This window comes from Triticum dicoccoides, chromosome 4A, assembly GCF_002162155.2.
Source record: "Triticum dicoccoides isolate Atlit2015 ecotype Zavitan chromosome 4A, WEW_v2.0, whole genome shotgun sequence".
In the NCBI taxonomy this organism is placed as follows: domain Eukaryota; kingdom Viridiplantae; phylum Streptophyta; class Magnoliopsida; order Poales; family Poaceae; genus Triticum; species Triticum dicoccoides.
Genome location: NC_041386.1, coordinates 522,260,567 through 522,282,398, shown reverse-complemented (window position 1 = coordinate 522,282,398; position 21,832 = coordinate 522,260,567).

The window sequence follows — 21,832 nt, the reverse complement described above, 5'->3', positions numbered from 1 at the left end:
GCTTCACCCAGTCTGAGGTACACATCCGGCTGACCCGGCAGTAACAATTGCAGAGGTGCTCCCCTTATGCCCTAGCCGAACTAACGGGAATGTAGGGCATAAATACAAGAGCCAGGCAACCCAGCTTGGCCAAAACTTAAGTCATATCGATGCATATAATGGGGAAAAAGGTACATGCGGAAGAATAACACATGTGCGGGGCATAAAGCCCGAAAAAAATGATTAGATCAAGCTTCTATATAAGAAGCCCCCAGGTATAATGAGCACGGCTAGCGCGTCAAGATTGTGTAACCAAGACACAAGTATAGCCTTTAAGGGCCTTGAAGAGAGTAAAGAGGGAGAAAGAGAGAAAAGACAGATATGCAAAAAATTGACGAAGGTAAGGAGACGAACATAGAGTCCGGCACTAGACGTAGAATCTTCGGAGTCTGGTTGCATTCCATGGGTTTGGCTCGAGTCGATTATCCGATGCATCCCGCAGACGGTACGCTCCACCGGTCAGAACCTGGTCAATAATGAAGGGACCCTCCCATTTGGGCTTGAGCTTGTTCTTTTTCTTCTCCGGCAGGCGTAGAACTAGTTTGCCAATGTTATAGGTTTTGGCCCGTACTTCTCTACTTTGATACCTTCGAGCCTGTTGCTGATAGAATGCGGGACGAGCCTTTGCCACATCGCGCTCCTCCTCCAGGGCATCCAAACTGTCCTGCCGATCGAGCTCGACCTCTTTTTCTTCGTACATGCGCACTCGAGGTGAGTCATGAATTATGTCGCAAGGCAGAACCGCCTCTGCATCGTACACCATAAAGAACAGTGTGTATCCGGTAGTGCGATTTGGCGTGGTCCGCAGCCCCCATAGTACGGAGTCGAGCTCCTCTACCCAGTGCGTGTTTGACGCCTTTAAGGACCGCACTAATCTGGGTTTAATGCCGCTCATGATAAGACCATTCGCTCGCTCGACTTGACCGTTAGTTTGCGGGTGATAGACAGAAGCATAATCGAGCTTGATGCCCATGTTGCTGCACCAAAGTTTCACCTCGTCAGCTGTAAAGTTCGTGCCGTTATCAGTGATGATGCTGTGGGGGACGCCATAACGGTGTACGACCCCGTATATGAAGTCTATCACCTGTCTGGATTCAGCCGTTTTGACAGGTTTGGCTTCTATCCATTTGGTGAATTTATCCACCATGACCAGTAAGTATTTTTTCTTATGGGTTCCCCCTTTAAGGGGTCTGACCATATCAAGCCCCCAGACTGCGAAGGGCCAAGTAATGGGGATTGTTTGGAGAGCGGTAGGCGGCATATGGCTTTGGTTTGCAAAAAGCTGGCAACCAACGCAATGTTGGACCAGATGCTGCACATCTGCCCGGGCCGTCGGCCAATAGAAACCTGTATGGAAGGCCTTGCTTACAAGGGCCCGGGCTGCGCGTGATGGCCGCCGAGTCTGACTTGGATTTCTGCCAAAAGCTTTCGCCCTTCCTCTTCGGAGATGCACCTTTGAAGGACTCCAGTAGTGCTTTTCTTATAAAGCTCTCCCTCGTGAAACTTGTAGGCTTTAGATCGCCGCACAATGCAGTATGCCTCATTTTGGTCCTCGGGTAGTTCCTTCCTGGTTAGGTAGGCCAGGAGTGGTTCTATCCACGGGGCGATGACGACCATTATTACGTGGGATGAAGGTGTTATTTCGATGGCAGAGCCTCCGATCGTGTCAGAGTGTTCGGTATCTGGTGTTGTGGCCGGGTTCAAACTATTGTTGCCGGTGTCCCCTTCCCATACCACGGATGGCTTAAACAGTTTTTCCAGGAAGATGTTAGGTGGGACAGGGTCGCGTTTAGCGCCGATACGGGCGAGGATGTCTGCCGCCTAGTTGTTTTCCCGAGCCACATGGTGGAATTCAAGCCCCTCGAACCGAGCTGACATTTTGAGGACGGCATTGCGATATGCCACCATTTTCGGATCCTTGGCATCGAAGTCTCCATTTGTTTGGGATATTGCGAGGTTTGAGTCCCCACGCACCTCCAGGCGTTGAATGCCCATGGAAACTACCATCCGGAGACCGTGTAATAGGGCCTCGTATTCGACTGCGTTATTGGAGTCTGTATACAATATTTGGAGTACGTATTGCACTGTATCTCTGGTGGGGACGTTAGGACGACGCTAGCCCCCAGACCGGCCAGCATTTTAGATCCGTCGAAGTGCATGATCCAATTGGAGTATGCGCCGTACTCTTTAGGGAGTTCGGCTTCTGTCCATTCGGCTACGAAATCGGCCAGTACTTGTGACTTAATGGCTCGCCATGGTTTATATGTTATGTCGAACGGGAGGAGCTCGATAGCCCATTTGGCAATCCATCCCGTGGCATCGCGGTTGTTTATTATGTCATTGAGTGGTACTTTGGAGGCCACCGTAATTGAACACTCTTGAAAGTAGTGTCGTAATTTCCGGGATTCCATGAATACCGCGTATGCTATCTTTTGATAATGTGGGCACCGTGATTTGCATGGAGTGAGGACGGTGGATACATAATATACCGGCTTTTGAAGTGGGAATTTATGTCCGTCCATCTCTCGTTCGATGACGAGCACTGCGCTTACAACTTGGTGCGTTGCCGCTATATATAATAGCATTGGTTCGCCAACATTTGGCGCGGCCAAGATTGGGTTGGTGGCCAGGATGGCTTTTATTTCTTCCTGTCCGGCCGTGGCTGCGTCCGTCCACTCGAAGTGTTCGGTGCGCCGACGAAGGCGATAAAGGGGGAGTGCCTTTTCTCCTAGTCGGGAGATAAAGTGGCTTAAAGCCGGCACACATCCAGTTAACTTCTGGATTTGCTTGAGGTCAGTTGGGATAGCCAACTGTGACAGAGCCCAGATTTTGGCCGGATTTGCTTCAATTCCTCTGCTGGAGACGATAAAGCCCAGGAGCTTTCCTACGGGTACGCCGAAAATGCATTTTTCCGGATTGAGCTTAATGTCGTATGTTCGGAGATTGTCGAACGTGAGCCTCAAGTTGTCTATTAAGGAGTCGACGTGTCTGGTTTTAACGACCACATCGTCGACGTATGCCTCCACTGTTTTGCCGATCTACTTTTCCAGACATGTTTGAATCATGCGCTGATATGTTGCACCGACGTTTTTGAGCCCGAAGGGCATTGTATTAAAACAGAAGGGGCTGTATGGAGTGATAAATGCCCTTGCGGCTTGGTCGGACTCCGCCATCTTAATTTGGTGGTAACCGGAGTATGCGTCGAGGAAGCACAATGAGTCGTGTCTTGCGGTAGCGTCGATAATTTGATCGATGCAAGGGAGGGGGAAGGGATCCTTTGGGCAAGCATTATTAAGGTCCTTGAAGTCGACGCATAGGCGCTAGGATTTGTCCTTCTTTGGCACCATCACCAGGTTTGCTAGCCAGTCCGGATGCTTTATTTCTCTAATGAATCCGGCCTCCAGTAATTTGGCTAGCTCCTCTCCCATGGCTTGTCGCTTAGGTTCAGAGAAACGCCGAAGAGTCTGCTTGACCGGCCTGAATCATTTTAGAATGTTAAGGCTATGCTCGGCCAGCCTGCGTGGGATTCCTAGCATGTCTGAAGGATGCCAGGCGAATATGTCCCAATTCTCTCGCAGGAACTCCCGTAGTGCGGCGTCTACGACGGGGTTTAACTATGCCCCAATGGACGCTGTTTTTGTGGGGTCCGTTGGATGGACTTGGAATTTTACTATTTCATCCGCTGGTTTAAAGGAGGTGGACTTGGATCTTTTGTATAGTATCACGTCGTCCCTGTCCACTGTGGAGCGCATCGTGGTTAACTCCTCCGCCACAAGGGCTTCGGATAATGCCTCGAGGGCTAGTGCGGCTGTTTTGTTCTCGGCGTGGAGTGCTATGTCTGAATCACTAGCTAGAGTGATGATTCCATTGGGTCCGGGCATTTTGAGCTTCATGTACCCGTAATGGGGTATGGCTTGAAAAATCATGAATGCCTCCCTCCCTAGAAGGGCGTGGTATCCGCTACTGAACGGGGCCACTTGGAATGTGATTTCTTCGGACCTGTAATTCTCCGGAGTGCCGAATACCACATCTAGTGTGATTTTCCCAGCGCAACGTGCCTCCCGACTAGGGATGATTCATCGGAAGGTCGTGGTGCTTTGCTCAATACGGTTGCCGTCTATTTCCATTTTTTGAAGAGTCTCCTCATAAATGAGGTTTAATCCGCTGCCGCCGTCCATGAGCACTTTAGTGAGCCGAAAGCCGTCCACAATTGGACTGAGGACCAAAGAGGCTGGTGCTCGGGCTGTTTGGAATTTAGGTTCGTCACTAGCATTGAAAGTAATGGCCGTGTCGCTCCACGAATTTATTGCTGCTATGTGGCAGACTTCGGCAAGGCTGCGGAGTGCTCGCTTACGCCTATTATTTGAGGCAAAGGTCTTGAAGACTGTTAATACTGTATTGTTATCCGCGGGAGGGTGTTCTGGGGTGTTTTGGATGAGGAGATCCTCACCGCTCTTGGCCACCTGCCGGAGTACCCAACATGCTCTAAGGCTATGTGTTGGTATGGTATCCGCTGTACTATGAATTTTGCAGGGCCCATTAAGCCATCCCTCCAATACGGTTCCACGCCCTGTAGTGGGCTTTTGCTTCTTTGTAACTGAGTCAGGCGACTTATGAGAGTGCACCCTTTTAGTTTAGACTGGGGGTTTTGTCAGAGCCGGATTGTCCCAAAATTGTGTTTGGGTTTTCCAGGCGCTTTCCATCGCACAGTATTTCCGTACTATGTCCGCCAAGTCAGCGAAGTGTGCTATGTCATGGCAACTTATGGCGTTGAGGATCCCCGTGTCCGTGCAATTGTTGCAAAAGAATGAAATTGCGTCTTCCTCGCGACAGTCCTTGACCTTGTTCATTACAAGGAGGAATCTGGCCCAATAGTGATGTACTATCTCTTGGGGCGCTTGCCTAATGTGGGAAAGAGCGTTTGTATCTTGGTGGGTGGGTGGATTTAAGTCCAGACCTTGACCCAATCTGAGATCCCGGGGTAGGGGAGTTTCCGATCTTGGAAGTTCGGGCTCCGGGATGTTGCTCCGCGGGTTCGGTATGCGACCTGATTCTAGGTCTAGGGTTAGGGCGATGTCCTCCCGTGAGCGGGTATCCGGACATAGTTCGTCCTCAGGATAGACGGAGAACCGCCGTGTTGCTCCTCCACCACAGCTATTTGATGGGTGACCGGCGGAGAGTTAATCTCCCTTTGGTCGGGTTTAAGCTCGATCCAATCATAGTCCGTAGCAACTCCTAGAGCGGTGATGCGATCCAAGATCTCGTTCAAAGAGGAGAGCTCCATTGGGTCCATCTGCTCGGTGAATCTTGAGCCGATGTGGAGGCTATTTTCGATGACTTGAGAAGTCATCGTCGGTGCAACGGCCGAGCGGGCGGTCATGACAAAGCCGCCTAGTCGGAGAGTTTGGCCTACAGCCAGGGCTCCCCCAGAAGTGATGTTGTCCTTGACAACGAGATGAGCCATCCCCCCTTATGGTGACGACACAGTGGAACTCTCAATGAAAGCACCAATGTCGGTGTCAAAATCGGCGGATCTCGGGTAGGGGGTCCCGAACTGTGCGTCTAAGGCGGATGGTAATAGGAGACAAGGGACACGATGTTTACCCAGGTTCGGGCCCTCTTGAAGGAGGTAATACCCTATGTCCTGATTGATTGTTCTTGATGATATGAGTATTACAAGAGTTGATCTACCACGAGATCGTAGAGGCTAAACCCTAGAAGCTAGCCTATGGTATGATTATCTATTATCCTATGGACTAAACCCTCCAGTTTATATAGACACCGGAGGGGGCTAGGGTTACACAGAGTCGATTACAAGGGAGGAGATCTACATATCCGTATTGCCTTGCTTGCCTTCCACGCCAAAGAGAGTCCCATCCAGACACGGGACAGAGTCTTCAATCTTGTATCTTCATAGTCCAACAGTCCAGCCAAAGGATATAGTCCGGCTGTCCGGAGACCCCCTATCCAGGACTCCCTCACTCAACTTCGACCAGTTTGGCATGGTAATCCTACAGGCAGTCAGGCTCTGATACCAAAATTGTCAGGACCCCGATCCTAAGTCACACCGATCTAGCATGTTACACATCATATCACTTTGCGGCCTCACGCACAGTATCCCCACGGGTGCCACCTAACCTGGCCCGGGACCGTTTGTGCCTTTTGGCTCACGTATATGATAGTGTCGCTAGCAATCATATGAAAGAGAACCCGGGCCAACATGACTAGTCGTGAATCCAAAGTGGCACTAACATATAGGGACATGCATACATGACCCAACAACGAACGTGTCGGTCATCAACGTATGAACCCAAGTCATAGCAAGCTACAAGGACTTTAAGGAACAACACGTGACATTTACCCGAAGGGACAAACATAGGAATGAAGAAGGACACATGCCGGCCCGCCTGAGTGTTCTGGAGCAGTAGCAGCTACCATGGCTCAGTGGAAGCACTAGGAGATATTTCCCAGTAAGAGAGGCTACTAAGAATAAACAACTAGGTTGTCGGATCCCACACATACCAAGCATTTCAATAACATACACACAATATGATCAATATGTGCAAATACAACATGACATCACAACAAAACTCTACGACTCAAAGTATTTATTCATTAGGCTCCGAGGAGCCAAATATTACAAACATGGGTCTGATGACCCAGCATTCAAGTCATACAAGCAATAAGAACATGCAGAAGCTTAACTTGTCTGAGTACAGACAACTGCAAATGAAAAAGGCTAAGAAGCCTGACTATCTACAAGACCCTGCCGAGGGAACAAGATCGTAGCTGAGGTAACAAGCTAAACGTCGAAGTCCACGCGGAACTACTAGTGAGACGGAAGTCTCTCTACAAAACATAAGTTAGAAAAACATGAGTACAAATGTACCCAGCAAGACTTACATCAAAACTAACTACATATGCATCAGTATCAACAAAGGGGGTGGTGGAGTTTAACTGCAACAAGCCAGCTTTGACTCAGTGGCTATCTTGTACTACGATTGCAAGTAACTCTTTTGAGGTGGCACACACGAGTCCACATATTCACGAAATCAATACACCAATATGGATCCGCTCCCGTCTTCCTACAAGAACGCCATCCATAGCACTCACGCTTATCTTGCGCATTTTAGAGTATCTACTTTCACTTGTCTATGAACTGTATAGGCAACCAAGTAGTCCTTTACCGCAGACGCAACTATTCGAATAGTTTGATAACCCTGCAGGGGTGTACTTCTTCACACATGCTCTCACCACTTATCGCTGTTTACACGAGATGAACTCGGCAACCTTCAAATGGAAGCCCAGCGAGGGTGTCGACCATGACCTGACTAACCACACAAGTCCCCAGTCCAGGTTTATCGCCTATTCGGGTTCCATCCACAAGGAAATCCGGCCGGGGTGTCCTCAACGGCCCCAAACGATCTGTAAAGGGTTCCTGGGTCATCAAATGGGCAACTCAGTACACCGGGCCACATGCCTACCGCATCACAGCCCACCCCTCGGGTCAGCGTTGCGCACGGCCTCCAGCATACTAGAAACACCAGAAACTACTTGCAACTCCTGGACAGAGGACATGGGCGGTTAATAAGTCGAGAGGGTCCATTGGTTTTGGGCCAACACGTGGTAGTAGCTGATCTTAAATCACATACATAGATCTCAGTTCCTAAGGATGGTTCCAATGAAAAACCCACCATGTACTCCTAAATTGCCTCTCATCGATACCTTTACCAAATTGTGTTCACACACTTAGCTCACACATAGTATGACATGTTCATCACCATTCCAATTCATCCCTGATGAATCGGACCTGACTCAACTCTAAGAAGTAGAAGGCATGACAAACAAGCATGAATGAGTAGGCACATCAAGGCTCAAACAACTCCTACTCATGCTAGTGGGTTTCATCTATTTACTGTGGCAATGACAGGTCATGCAGCGGAAAGGGGTTCAACTACCGCAACATGTAACAGTTGAATCGTTGTTGTCCTAATCTAGTAAAAGAGAGCAGGAGCAGGAGAGTGGGATTATGTCGGAATGAACAAGGGGTTTTTTCTTGCGTTGCACTTCTGAAGATAGTATAGCTCTTCATCTGTGTCAACGGTCACAACGTCAGAACAACGTCCACTGAGAGGGTACAACACCGGCAAACAGAGAAGGAACACAATCAATGCAATGCAACAATATGATGCATGAATGTGACATGACAATATGCTGTGATTGAGCTAATGCAACTAGCAACGATTTAAATGAAGTTGGTTTGAACTCAAGGTTCAAAATCAAACTCCATAAGTGGTTAGTTAAATGCCATTTATTTGATTTCACTTATGAAGTAGGTATAATTTGCTTGTACATGCTTCAAACCAGTACCAATGGATAGATTGGATTTTTCTGATAATTTTTCATATATAAATCTTTTCAATCTGACTTATAGATTATTTTCTATGATTTTTAGAAGTTTTAACTATTTTCTGGAATTTCCTGGATTATTTTTAATCCAAAAAAAGGTTAACTGCGTTAGCACTGCATCACTATGACATCATCAGGTCAACAGACCGATCCTAGTCAAACCTGTCACAGCCTGATGTTTGGTCCTTTCTTTTTCATTTGTTTTTCTGAGATTTTTGCTTGAGTTTTTTTCCATGGCTTTGTGGTCTGGAAACTGAAGAAGATGCCCTCTTCTTTATTTCCAGAGTGGCTTGTCATCCTCAAACCCTTCCCTAGATCCTGCCATTCTCATCCTAGCCCAACCCCAATATTCTTTTGCTTGAGAATATTCCTTTTTCAATTAAAGGAATAACTCAATTTGCCCTAGGTTGTGAAGCAACCTATATTTCCATCACTCCTAAAATTTCCAAAAAATTCTAATAAATTGTTTGGGTCATATCTTCCTCAAATATGGCAAAATATTTCATTGGTCATGTTTCCCATCATGCTCAATTAATTCCTTTCCTATTCTGTCCTGAAGGGTAGTTTGTGAAGCAAGTGCCATTTATCTTTGCCCAATTGACCCCAAACTTTTTGGACACCTTTTCATGTCCAAATAATTGCCTCATGACAAAATTCAACTTAATTTGCCTAGTAAATATACCTGAGAAATTTTTCAAAGTTCCTGTCTGGGGGAATTGGTTGTGAAGGAAGTACTAGCTAGGTTAATCCAATTGAGTTGAAGTTTTGCATGGTCTTTAATTTTATCAAATCAAAGCCCTCCTCAAGATTGGAGCTCATGCAATGCATCCATGTGAGCTGAGCATCAATTCTTTGGGTTTGTCAAAATTTTTAGTTAATGAAGCAAGTATATTTTATCTTGCTCCATTATGTCTGAACATTTTCTTAGGCCTTCTCCTATGCTTATAACCTAGCTCCAAAAAATTTGGGCTCATTTCATATAGCCGTATTCCCTCAGGAATTTTCTCAAGTTCCTATTCAGAGAGGACCATTATGAAGGGAGTACCACTTTGGCTTGTCCAAATGGTCTGAAATTTTTATGTCACCTTCATATGATCAAATCATTCTGCCATGTCCATTTTTAGCCCAATCCATTACTCCTAGTGAGTGCTACTTCCTGTTTTGTATTTCTGTCCAGTCTGGTGGTTTCTACAGCAACCACTAGCTAAACTCCTCTTCTTGACCTGAAACCTTGTCATCTTAATCACCTTAGTGATTGATCAAGGCCAGTCAAATCTCATCCTTGATCACCACGCATGTGAACCACACCAAGTTCCAAACACCTTGTCGTTCCTTTGTATTCTTGTTATCTGTGAACACACCAGGGATCACTATGCTTGTTTCTCTCCCTCTTGGCTTTCTCCTTGCTGTGACCTATCGTGCAGACATGGTCAACTGACCCGGGTGCAGCCGCTTGCGCCAGCTCACGTGGTGACCACCGCCCAGGCACGCCATGGACACGAGCTGAGTGTCGTTTGCTTTGGTCGCCTCCTCCTCCCATCGTCTTCGCGCACGTGAACATTTCTAACAGCTAGCCCGCGTCGTCGTTGTCCCCTTGGACTCCTCTTCCCCTCCGACAGGGCTTTAATGGCGCTCGTCGCCACGCGTCCACGGGCGCGCTGTAGCCGACCGTCGTCTTCTCCTCTGTTGGCTTCTTCCTCTTCTTGTCCCCGAGCTCCGCCTCGTCTCCGTGAGCTCTGCCACTCGTCCGCGCCCTCCCTCGTCGCCTTGCCACCCCTCCCCGTGACCCTTGGCCACGCGTGCTCGTCTCCGGAGCACAGAGACGTAGTCGCGTGCATGCCACCTCACCCCCTCGCCGCTCGGCTATATATAGCCCCTTCCCGTGGCTCCCGAGCACTCCATCGCCTCCCCCTCACTCCCAGAACCCCGCCTAGCCACTAGCCCGAGCCGGCGAAGCCCTCCTTGCCCTCAATTGCCACCATGGCAGCCGCCGTCCTCTGCCTAAATTGGCACAGTGCCGAGCCCCTCCATGCTTCCCATCGCCACCAGGGACCTCCTCTGACCCCATGGAGCCTCCCCACCATTTTCCCTTCCCGGATGACCCGTGGTGCCGTGCCCTATTATTCCTGAAGCCGCCTTCCGCCCCGACCAGAGGTGTACCTGCTCCGGTCATCCTCGAGGTCTGTGCACCACCGGGATAGATGCACCGCTTCGTCCTAAGCACGTTAGTGTGCTGAGCTCCGCGGGAGGTGGCCGGAGCCGCCGGCAACCGCCGTCGGGCCCCTCTGCTCCTCGACCGAGCACGAGGAGGAGGAAGAAGATGAGGCCCGCCCACCTCGAGCCTGCCAGTGGGCCCGCGGCCCCACATCTCGGCCTCCAGCGCGTTGACCCGGCCCAACTGACGTGGTTAAGTTGATATGTATTCCTCGGAATACGTCTTCCTAAAGAGAAAGCATATTCTACCTCTATTCTGGACAGAAATACGTTTTGGCTGCAGCTAGGCGTATCCCGGGAAATGCTTTTTCTGTTTTAACCCCGTCGGCCGAAACCTCTAGTTTGTGAATGTTCATCAGTTAAGAGCAGAAATGAATAATTTTTATTTCTTTTTTGCCTAACGAACGAACGGTCACAATTCCACAACTGTAACTCCAAATGAGGTGATTCCAAAGCCTACTTCTTCATTTCGTCAAGCCCGTTCTATTCCCACCATTTTCAGTATGGTTTGACATACTGGAAATGACCTTTATACCCTTTCCCCTAATCAGCCCCTCCGAGAGAGAATCTTTTCCGCCGAGTCTTTACGTGGCTTCACCGCACCTCTTCCCGAAGCCTTCTTCCACTCCAGGCAAGCCACAACCACCATTTGCATGACAGCCATGCAGTAGCATTGGTTTTCAACTTGAATCTTCAATAATTGTCTGTTTGTTTTGCTACTGCTGTCATTATTTTGGTTATGCTTATGGATCAGTGGTTACCGTCATGCTATGTTTCTTGCACTCTGTTCTTCATGCTAGTATTACTTTAATATTGGCCATGCTTGGTAGTAGTACATGTTGGTGATGGTCTTTGGTGCATGACTATTGTCTGTTCCGAGTACCGTTATTATGCATGTTCTTCTACACCTAGTTGGTTAAATGCTTGCATGGTAGTTTTATCGTTATGATATTGCATGGTATTTATTGTTGATGCTAGTGGTCATGTTATGCTATGAGTAGTGTTCTAGTTGTGATACTCATGCTCGTCATTATGCCATGCTCAGTTGGATATGATTCATTGTTGATATGGTTGGTAGTTATGTTGTACCCCCATGCTTATATCATGCTCATGCATTGTAGTTGCATCATGTTATTTTTTATCATGGCTTAGCATATTGCATTCAAGTTTAACCGGATTAAATTGAACTTGAACAACTGTTGGCTGAGTCATGGTGCCACCATATCGAGCTAACCAGTGCAACTACGCTTACCTTTATGGGAGGTCCTAGCTGGATCTATTGTCATGCCTCTCGCCGGTGCCTCTAACTAGGGAAGGTTATGGGCGCGCGCTACCCTGATTAGGTATGCGGACATAAGCCTTGCGAGCCCGAGTTTGGTTATGTGCACATGTCCCCGTTTGGGACCGTTTTTGTTTTGCCACGACGGTGGCCGTTAGTGCCTTTGGTAGACACGCGGACACCCAGGACTTAGCCAAAGGGGAGTTGGTCGGAGTGCCCGGGAGAGTGTCACGACGGTAGATCGGTTTTGTCGGAACACCGTAGGTCCACACGTATGGGAGTGCGAGGCCATGGGTTCCATGGTGTGGGTAAAGTGTGCTACCTCTGCAGAGTGTGTGTGTTAAATCTATCGATAGCCGCGCCTGCAGATATGGGCCCAGTTCGTAGTCGGTCACACTATGGGTCAACAGTAATAATAATAATTTGCTTAATAACAACCCCGAGTCGATGATTAAAGAAGTTGGTTGGTCTTTATTGTGATTGCGAGAGGATCACTGTGGTATCGTGGATACTGAGTTGTGGATATTTGTGGTATTATGCGAGAGTCAAGTGTAAATAACAAGCTCCTTGTGGTCATTAATGATTACTACGGTATTGTAATACCAAGCTTGATTGGATCCTGAGATGATCGTGTGATGTCCGTGATGGTATGTTAACGCATGTAATGGTTACGAGGTAACCCGAGCAGAGTAAGTTGGTGCATGCTAATGTCATCATGTTGCATGCTAGTATCATCATGTTTATATGTTCATGCCATGCTCGTACTGTTCTAGTTGTATCAAGTTGTACATGCCATGTTGATCTGATGGTATCATGTTCATCCATGTTTAACCAATAAGTGCCATGCTGATGTCTGTCTTGATTGTGCTTGGTTGTTGTGAGCTTGCAAGTACATTAATGTACTGACCTGGCATGTCATGCCAGTTTGCAGGTCATGCCGGATTTGATTGCTTGTTTGCCGTGGATTCCTTGTTTGCGAGCTAGGATAAGGATTCATGGCAGAGTCCCTGCGGAGTGGAGTTCATCACCGTCGTCGCTGTTCCGTTGCCAGTAGTCATTCCACTGTGTCGTGTTGTTCTGCTGCTTGCATGGAGCCATCGTGGCATGCGTAGTTTCGCCGTGCCGATGTAACCCCCTTGTACCCATATAGATTGTAATAAAGAACTGATTTGTTCTATGCTAAGAAGTGTCGTATTCCAGAAGACTTCTTGTTCTCTGGGCTGGAATACGGGGCATTCCAGTTTCTCTAAGCCGGGGTGCCACAGGCTTGGTATAAGAGCAGGTCTGGCTGTAGGATGCCCTGGCCCGTGCGAACGTTAGAAATAGTAGGATAGACCCCAATTGATTTGTTGCACTTGATTGTTGCATTTTTTTGTTGCATAGCATGCATATAGAATATTATCTGGTCGCTTATAATTGATCTTGTGAGTGTAGGTGGCATCGGTTTTGATCCAGTACCTGCACCCTGCTTCTTTGCATGCTTGCTCTTCGGTGTTTGGCATCATCTCTGTCCCAGCAGAGTGATGCCCTGGTACCAAGTGTTCCAGACACCATTTGCAGGAGTTATGCTCAGGTATCGCATCGATATCTTTCCGCCACCCACCCCTATCTTTTCGGTGATAGACTTATCTCTGTCCCGAATCGTACTCTCCATCTCGTCCCTTTGGCAACCCTTACCGATCTTTGTTATCAGAAAAGGACAATGCCAACCAGCCTTTCTTTTCCCCCCCTATCCTACCCTGTCATTCTATTTCTTTGGACGTGTACGGTTTCCTTCCGTACGCTTGATGATGATGTGGTCATAACCTTTGTTTCTCGCTACATGATCACCAAGTCCGTCCTTGCCTCCATATCTATCCAGATCTAACCGGTGTTCAGCCAGCGCTTGGTGTAGCCTTGGTTACAACCACTCCTTCCACACGCAGATTCACTTTCGTGCACACCATCACAACATAATAGACCGCAATACCGGAGTTTGTGTGAGACTTGTGTGCTTAGGTGTGCATGCATATTATTGTGTAAGTAGCAGTAATATGTGATGTTGCTTGATTATTTATATTATCTGTATGCTATGTGCTTTTGCTTTCGTTGTTTCCTTTGCTTCTTTCTTTGGTCCTTCAGTGTGGCATTATTTTCCCCTTATTAAAGTTGCTCGTCAACTAACACCGGACCCGAAGAATCAGCAAGGAATTCAAATACTTGGAAGCTCAGATAAATGAAACGAAGTTATCATCAGACTGTAGTGAAATTTGGAATATCTCGTCTGAATGCAAAAGAAATCCTGGATGGACAGTCAGTATCATGTTTGTATTAGCGTGTACTCCTTCCAACAGTACGGATAATCAAGTTTGCCTCAGGGTACACTCTTCATGACAGAAATGATGAAATCAGCAAGAAGATAAGTTATGTGCAAGACCAACAATATAATCTCAGTCAAAGAAAGGAGGATAGTCCAGCATGCAAGTAATCAACCGCAGAAACATTAAGATGGTATGCATATGTGGTAATCGGTCCGCATATCATAATGAGAAGCTTCTGCAGCATGAAACCCAGTCTTCCTCAGCAAGATACTCTCGTTGTTTTCCAGCATAAGCCATCCAATCGTCCTTAGTACGGTACTGGTGCAAGATTGTACATTGTGAATTGACAGCAGATGGCAGGATCAGATCCGCAACAGTTGGTCAGAAGAAAGAATCAGTCAGAACACAAGTCTGCCTCGGGAATCAGATTCTCAGATATATGTGAAGGAAGCCAGATATATGCCTTAGTGTGACAAAGGATTATGAAGATTGACGACAGCAGTGAGCTCTGTACAAGTACCTATGAACCTGGAATATGATCCTGACGAGCCCTTGTCTTCTTTTCTCCGGTAACGGCACCACGCCTATGTTCTAAGCTATTTTGGCCGACTGGGGTGGATGCCGACTTTATATTTCTCTATTCAACAACTGTCACAGGTTCTGAGCTACTTTCCGTCCGTCTCATACATCTGTTGAGCTTCTTTTTGTGACAGTGGCCCTATGCTCTGAGGTGCTCTTCAGCCGTCTTAGGGAACTGCCCCTTTCTTCTTATCAACACGGTCTCATGCTCTGAGCTGCTTTTCGGTGGTCTTGAGCCGTGGTTGAGCTATTTCAGTGATGTCCCAGGTCTGAGTTGTAAAGACCGTTCTGGTGGCTACTGATTTATTTGCAGATTTCCTGCAAGGGTTCAGATGATCATTTCCCTATGGTTAGAACTTGAGAGGTGATGAACTTGCCATTGAAACAATATTACCATGTCAGGATATGAGAATAAGGGTACGCCTATCAGAATGTTGCACCCGACAGAACCTATGGTCACACAAAGAAGCAATATTACCCCGCTCTTTCAACCAAGGATCCAGATCAAGGAAACAATAATGAAGGAGCAAGACCAGTGGTGCAGATATAAAAATGGTTGCGTGAACCATGTGGTGCCGGGACCCCGGACGGTCTAAGTCAGTATTGACCGCCATGGATACTCACTTAAGGGGTCTACTCAAATTTTGGCAAGGAACCCATATCCAGACAACCCGCTCAGTTAACCGCATATGCTCAAGTTTGTCAGTATCGAATATCTGGGTTGTCAAGTCAGACCAAAGGTCAATTCAACAGTCTGATTCCGGCGACTATGGTAAAGCATCACACAGCCTACTATCCCCATGGATATACCGACATAATGAATGATCAGTATGAGGAATAACTGTCTCGAAGGATGTGCCCTCACTTATGTGAATCACCGAAGGATAGCCTGTCTGGAAGAAATTTTTCTGCCAGAGCCATGGTTAGTCAAGGATAAGGATATTATCATATAAGGTCACACCCCTTATTTTGACCCTGACAGGAAACAATCAAATATTCGGTATGAATTTGACGCTCGACACAGTGGAGTCAATCAGGATGGTTCAGAAATTCCCGCGATAAGTCAGAGTCTGTCAAAAAAACGGTTATGTCTCAACTCTCTGTTTGGAACCCGAAGAACCTGCATTTAGTGGAGAAACCCAATGCAAGGAGTTAGAGCTTGGGTGTTCATCAGGAAAAATCTGTCACCAATTTATGGAAGGTTGTCAAGTACAAACACAACAATTGGTAATCACTCTCGGATTTGTGACACGGGCATGTATTTCAGTCATGGTAATCTCAGATAAGTCAGCAGATATGAAAGAATTGGAGCCAGTATAAGCATGAAAATGTGAGGTAAGATCTATCAGGATGAGGATACTGTGAAGCCAACCACCCCAGAGACAGACAACCAGTCAGATAAAATCCATTGGGAACAATCAATAAAGGAAAAAGGATACCCGAGTTGGAAACGGTTTCCTTAAGTCAGATATATTCACAACTTGTTCCTTGAGCAACCAAATCTCGAGGACGAGATTTCTTTAAGGGGGGAAGAGTTGTCACAGCCTGATTTTTGGTCCTTTCTTTTTCATTTGTTTTTCTAAGATTTTTTCTTGAGTTTTTTTCCTGTGGCTTTGTGGTCAAGAAACTGAAGAAGATGCCCTCTTCTTTATTTCCAGAGTGGCTTGTCATCCTCAAACCCTTCCCTAGATCCTGCCATTCTCATCCTAGCCCAACCCCAGTATTCTTTTGCTTGGGAATATTCCTTTTTAATTAAAGGAATAACCCAATTTGCCCTAGGTTATGAAGCAACCTATATTTCCATCACTCCTAAAATTCCCAAATAATTCTCCATAAATTTTTTGGGTCATATCTTTCCTCAAATATTGCAAAATATTTCATTGGCCATGTTTCCCATCATGCTCAATTAATTCCTTTCCTATTCTGTCCTAAATGATAGTTTGTGAAGCAATTGCCATTTATCTTTGCCCAATTGACCCCAAAATTGTTGGACACCTTTTCATGTCCAAATAATTGCCTCATGACAAAATTCAACTTAATTTTCCTAGTAAATATTCTTGAGAAATTTTTCAAAGTTCCCGTCTGAGGGAATTGGTTGTGAAGGAAGTACTAGCTAGGTTAATCCAATTGAGTTGAAGTTTTGCATGGTCTTTAATTTTATCAAATCAAAGCCCTCCTCAAGATTGGAGCTCATGCAATGCATCCATGTGAGCTGAGCATCAATTCTTTGGGTTTGTCTAAAATTTTAGTTAATGAAGCAAGTATATTTTATCTTGCTCCATTATGTCTGAAAATTTTCCTAGGCCTTCTCATATCCTTATAACCTATCTCCACAAAATTTGGGCTCATTTCATATAGCCATTTTCCCTCAGGAATTTTCTCAAGTTCCTGTTCAGAGAGGACCATTATGAAGGGAGTACCACTTTGGCTTGTCCAAATGGTTTGAAATTGTTATGTCACCTTCATATGATCAAATCATTCTGCCATGTACATTTTCAGCCCAATCCATTACTCGTAGTGAGTGCTACTTCCTGTTTTGTATTTCTGTCCAGTCTGGTGGTTTCTACAGCAACCAGTAGCTAAACTCCTCTTCTTGACCTGAAACCTTGCCATCTTAATCACCTTAGTGATTTATCAAGGTGAGTCAAATCTCATCCTTGATCACCACGCATGTGAACCACATCAAGTTCCAAACACCTTCCTGTTCCTTTGTATTCTTGCTATCTGTGATCACAGCAGGGATCACTATGCTTGTTTCTCTCCCTCTTGGCTTTCTCCTTGCTGTGACCTATCGTGCAGACATGGTCAACTGACCCAGGTGTAGCCGCTTGCGCCAGCTCACGCGATGACCACCGCCCTGGCACACCATGGACGCGAGCTGAGCATCGTTTGCTTCGGGCCCCTCCTCCTCCCGTCGTCTTCGCGCGCGTGAACATGTCTAACAGCTAGCCCGCATCATCGCCGTCCCCTTGGACTCCTCTGCCCCTTCGATAGGGCTTTAATAGCGCTTCTCGCCGCGCGTCCACGGGCGCGCTATAGCCGACTGTTGTCTTCTCCTCTATTGGCTTCTTCCTCTTCTTGTCCCCGAGCTTTGCCTCGTCTTCGTGAGCTCTGCCACTGGTCCGCGCCCTCCCTCGTCGCCTTGCCACCCCTACCCATGACACTTGGCCGCACGGACACGTAGCCGCGCGCATGCCACCTCACCCCCTCGCCGCTCGGCTATATATAGCCCCTTCCCGTGGCCCCCGAGCACTCCATCGCCTCCCCCTCACTCCTAGAACCCGGCCTAGCCACTAGCCCGAGCCAGAGAAGCCCTCCTCTCCCTCCATTGCCACCATGGCCGTTGCCATCCTCCGCCTAAATTGGCATGGTGCCGAGCCCCTCCCTCCTTCCCATCACCACCAGGGACCTCCTCTGACCCAATGGAGCCTCCCCACAATTTTCCCCTTCCCAGACGACCCGTGGCGCCGTGCCTTGTTCTTCCTGAAGCAGCCGTCCGCCCCGGCCAGAGGTGTACCCGCTCCGGTCATCCTCGAGGTCTGTGCACCACTGGGATGGACGCGCCGCTTCATTCTGAGCACGTCGGTGTGCTGAGCGCCGCGGGAGGTGGCCGGAGCCGCCGGCAATCACCGTCGGGCTCCTCTGCTCCTCGGCCGAGCACGAGCAGGAGGAAGAAGACGAAGCCCGCCCCCCTCGAGCCTGACAGTGGGCCCGCGGCTGCACCTATCGGCCTCCAACGCACTGACCCGGCCCAGCTGACATGGTTAAGTTGATACGTATTCCTCGGAATACGTCTTCCGAAAGAGAAAGCGTATTATGCCTCTATTCTGGACTAAAATATGTTTTGGCTGTAGGAAGGCGTATCGTCGGAAATGCATTTTTTGTTTTAACCCCGCCGACCGAAACCTCTAGTTTGTGAACGTTCATCGGTTAAGAGAAGAAATGAATAACTTTATTTCTTTTTCTGCGTAACGAACGAATGGTCACAACTCCACAACTGTAACTCCAAATGAGGTGATTCCAAAGCCTACTTCTTCATCTCGTCGAGCCTGTTCTATTCCCACCATTTTCACTATGGTTTTACATACTGGAAATGACCTTTATACCCTTGCCCCTAATCAGCCCCTCCGAGAGAGAATCTTTTCTGGCGAGTCTTTCTGCGGCTTCACCGCACCTCTTCCCGAAGCCTTCTTCCACCCCAGGCAAGCCACAACCACCATTTGCATGATAGCCATGCAGTAGCATTGGTTTTCAACTTGAATCTTTAATAATTGTCTGTTTGTTTTGCTACCGCTGTCGTTATTTCGGTTATGCTTATGGATCAGTGGTTACCGTTATGCTATGTTTCTTGCACTCTGTTCTTCATGCTAGTATTACTTTAATATTGGCCATGCTTGGTAGTAGTACATGTTGGTGATGGTCTTCTGTGCATGACTATTGTCTGTTCCGAGTACCGTTGTTATGCATGTTCTTCTACACCTAGTTGGTTAAATGCTTACATGGTACTTTTATCGTTATGATATTGCATGGTATTTATTGTTGATGCTAGTGGTCATGTTATGCTATGAGTAGTGTTCTAGTTGTGATACTCATGCTTGTCATTATGCCATGCTTAGTTGGATATGATTCATTGTTGATATGGTTGGTAGTTATGCTGCACCCCATACTTATATCATGCTCATGCATTGTAGTTGCATCATGTTATTTTTATCATGGCTCAGCATATTGCATTCAACTTTAACCGGATTTAATTGAACTTGAACAACTATTGGCTGATTCATGGTGCCACCATATTGAGCTGACCAGTGCAACCACGCTTACCTTTATGGGAGGTCCTAGCTGGATCTATTGTCATGCCTCTCGCCAGTGCCACCAACTAGGGAAGGTTATGGGCGCGTGCTACCCTGATCAGGTAGGCGGACATAAGCCTTGTGAGCCCGAGTTTGGTTATGTGCACATGTCCCTGTTTGGGACCGGTTTTGTTTTGCCACGACGATGGCCGTTGGTGCCTTTGGTAGGCACGGGGCCACCCAGGACTTAGCCCAAAGGGGAGTTGGTCGGAGTGCCCGGGAGAGTGTCATGGCGGTAGATCGGTTTTGTTGGAACACCGTTGGTCCACACGTATGGGAGTGCGAGGCCATGGGTTCCGTGGTGTGGGCAAAGTGCGCTACCTCTGCAGAGTGTGTGTGTTAAATCTATTGATATCCGCGCCCTTGGATATGGGTCCAGTTCGTGGTCGGTCACACTATGGGTCAACAGTAATAATAATAATTTGCTTAATAACAACCTCGGGTTGATGATGAAAGAAGTTGGTTGGTCTTTATTGTGATCGTGAGAGGATCACTGTGGTATCTTGGAGACCGAGTTGTGGATATTTGTGGTATTATGCGAGAGTCAAGGGTAAATATCAAGCTCCTTGTGGTCATTAATGATTACTATAGTATTGTAATACCAAGCTTGATTGGATCCTGATCGTGTGATGTCCGTGATGGTAAGTTAACGCATGTGATGGTTACGAGGTAACCCGAGCAGAGTAAGTTGGTGCATGCTAATGTCATCATGTTGCATGCTAGTATCATCATGTTTATATGTTCATGCCATGCTCATACTGTTCTAGTTGTATCAAGTTGTACATGCCATGTTGATCTGATGGTATCATCTTCATCCATGTTTAACCTGTAATTGCCATGCTGATGTTTGTCTTGATTGTGCTTGGTTGTTGTGATCTTGCAAGTACATTCAATGTACTGACCTGGCGTGTCATGCCAGTTTGCAGGTCATGCCAAATTTGATTGCTTGTTTGCCGTAGATTCCTTGTTTGCGAGCTAGGATAAGCGTTCCAGCCAGAGTCCCTGCAGACTGGAGTTCACCACTGTCGTCGCTGTTCCACTGCGAGTAGTCATTCCACTGTGTCGTGTTGTTCTGCTGGTTGCATGGAGCAACCGTGGCACGCGTAGTTTTGTCATGCCGATGTAACCTCCTTGTACCCATATAGATTGTAATAAAGAGATGATTTGTTCTATGCTAAGGAGTGCCGTGTTCCAGAAGACTTCATCTTGATCTCTGGGCTGGAATACGGGGCGTTACGGTTTCTCTAAGCCGGGGTGCCACAAAACCTGACCTATGGGGACCACTGGTCAGTGACACAGCAAGTTAACAGGGTGTTTAGGGTTAGAACTAATCCTAATCTGGAGATAATCAGGGCGGTCCCACATGTCAGTGTTTTTACTAATTAACATTGTTAATTAAAGCTAATTAAACCCTAACCTAGGTTAGTTAGGGGCTGGCCCCATATGTTAGTGGCCCAGGTGAGGTCAAATCCCAATCAACCGGGGTCAAACTCGCTGGAGTTGACCCGCGGCTCGTCGCCGGTGAGGCCTAAGACGGCGGAGGGGCTCAGGACTTGCCCACGCTCGACCAAATTGACTGCGGTTTGGTCCTACGAGTAGCTAGGGTTCTTGCGCGTCCAGCGGAGCCATCAGATCACGTCGGTGTTGACCCAAACGACGATGGCGACGACGTAGGCGGCGGTCGGAGCTCGAACGTTGATGTAAACGAAGCTATGGTGCACCAGTGGAGGAGATGGTGGGTGCAACGTGCTCCTAGTGGTGCACTAAGTGCGCTGATGGGCTCTAACGTGGGTAGCAGCAGCAGTGGCCACGATGGTGCCATGGAAGGCGGCGGCGAGCTCGACCACGGCTGAGAGACAGAGCGACAGCGCGCGTGAGTGAGAGGACAGGGGGAGGAGAAAGAGGGGCTCACGATGGTTGAAGAAAGCGTCGAAGAAGGCTCAGGGAAGGCCAGAGCTGAGCGGGGCGGCGAGGCGGATCTCCGGTGGTCGAGGAGGGAAAAGGCGCCGGGGCGGCGCTTCGGGGCCTTTTCGGTCACGTTACTTGATGAGGAGGTCGGGGACGAGGTGTAGGATCTCGGGGACAGCTCGGGGTGGCACGGGGAGCATGGTGGCCATGGTGACAACAAGCGGCAACGACGATAATGTTCGGCTATTTGTGGG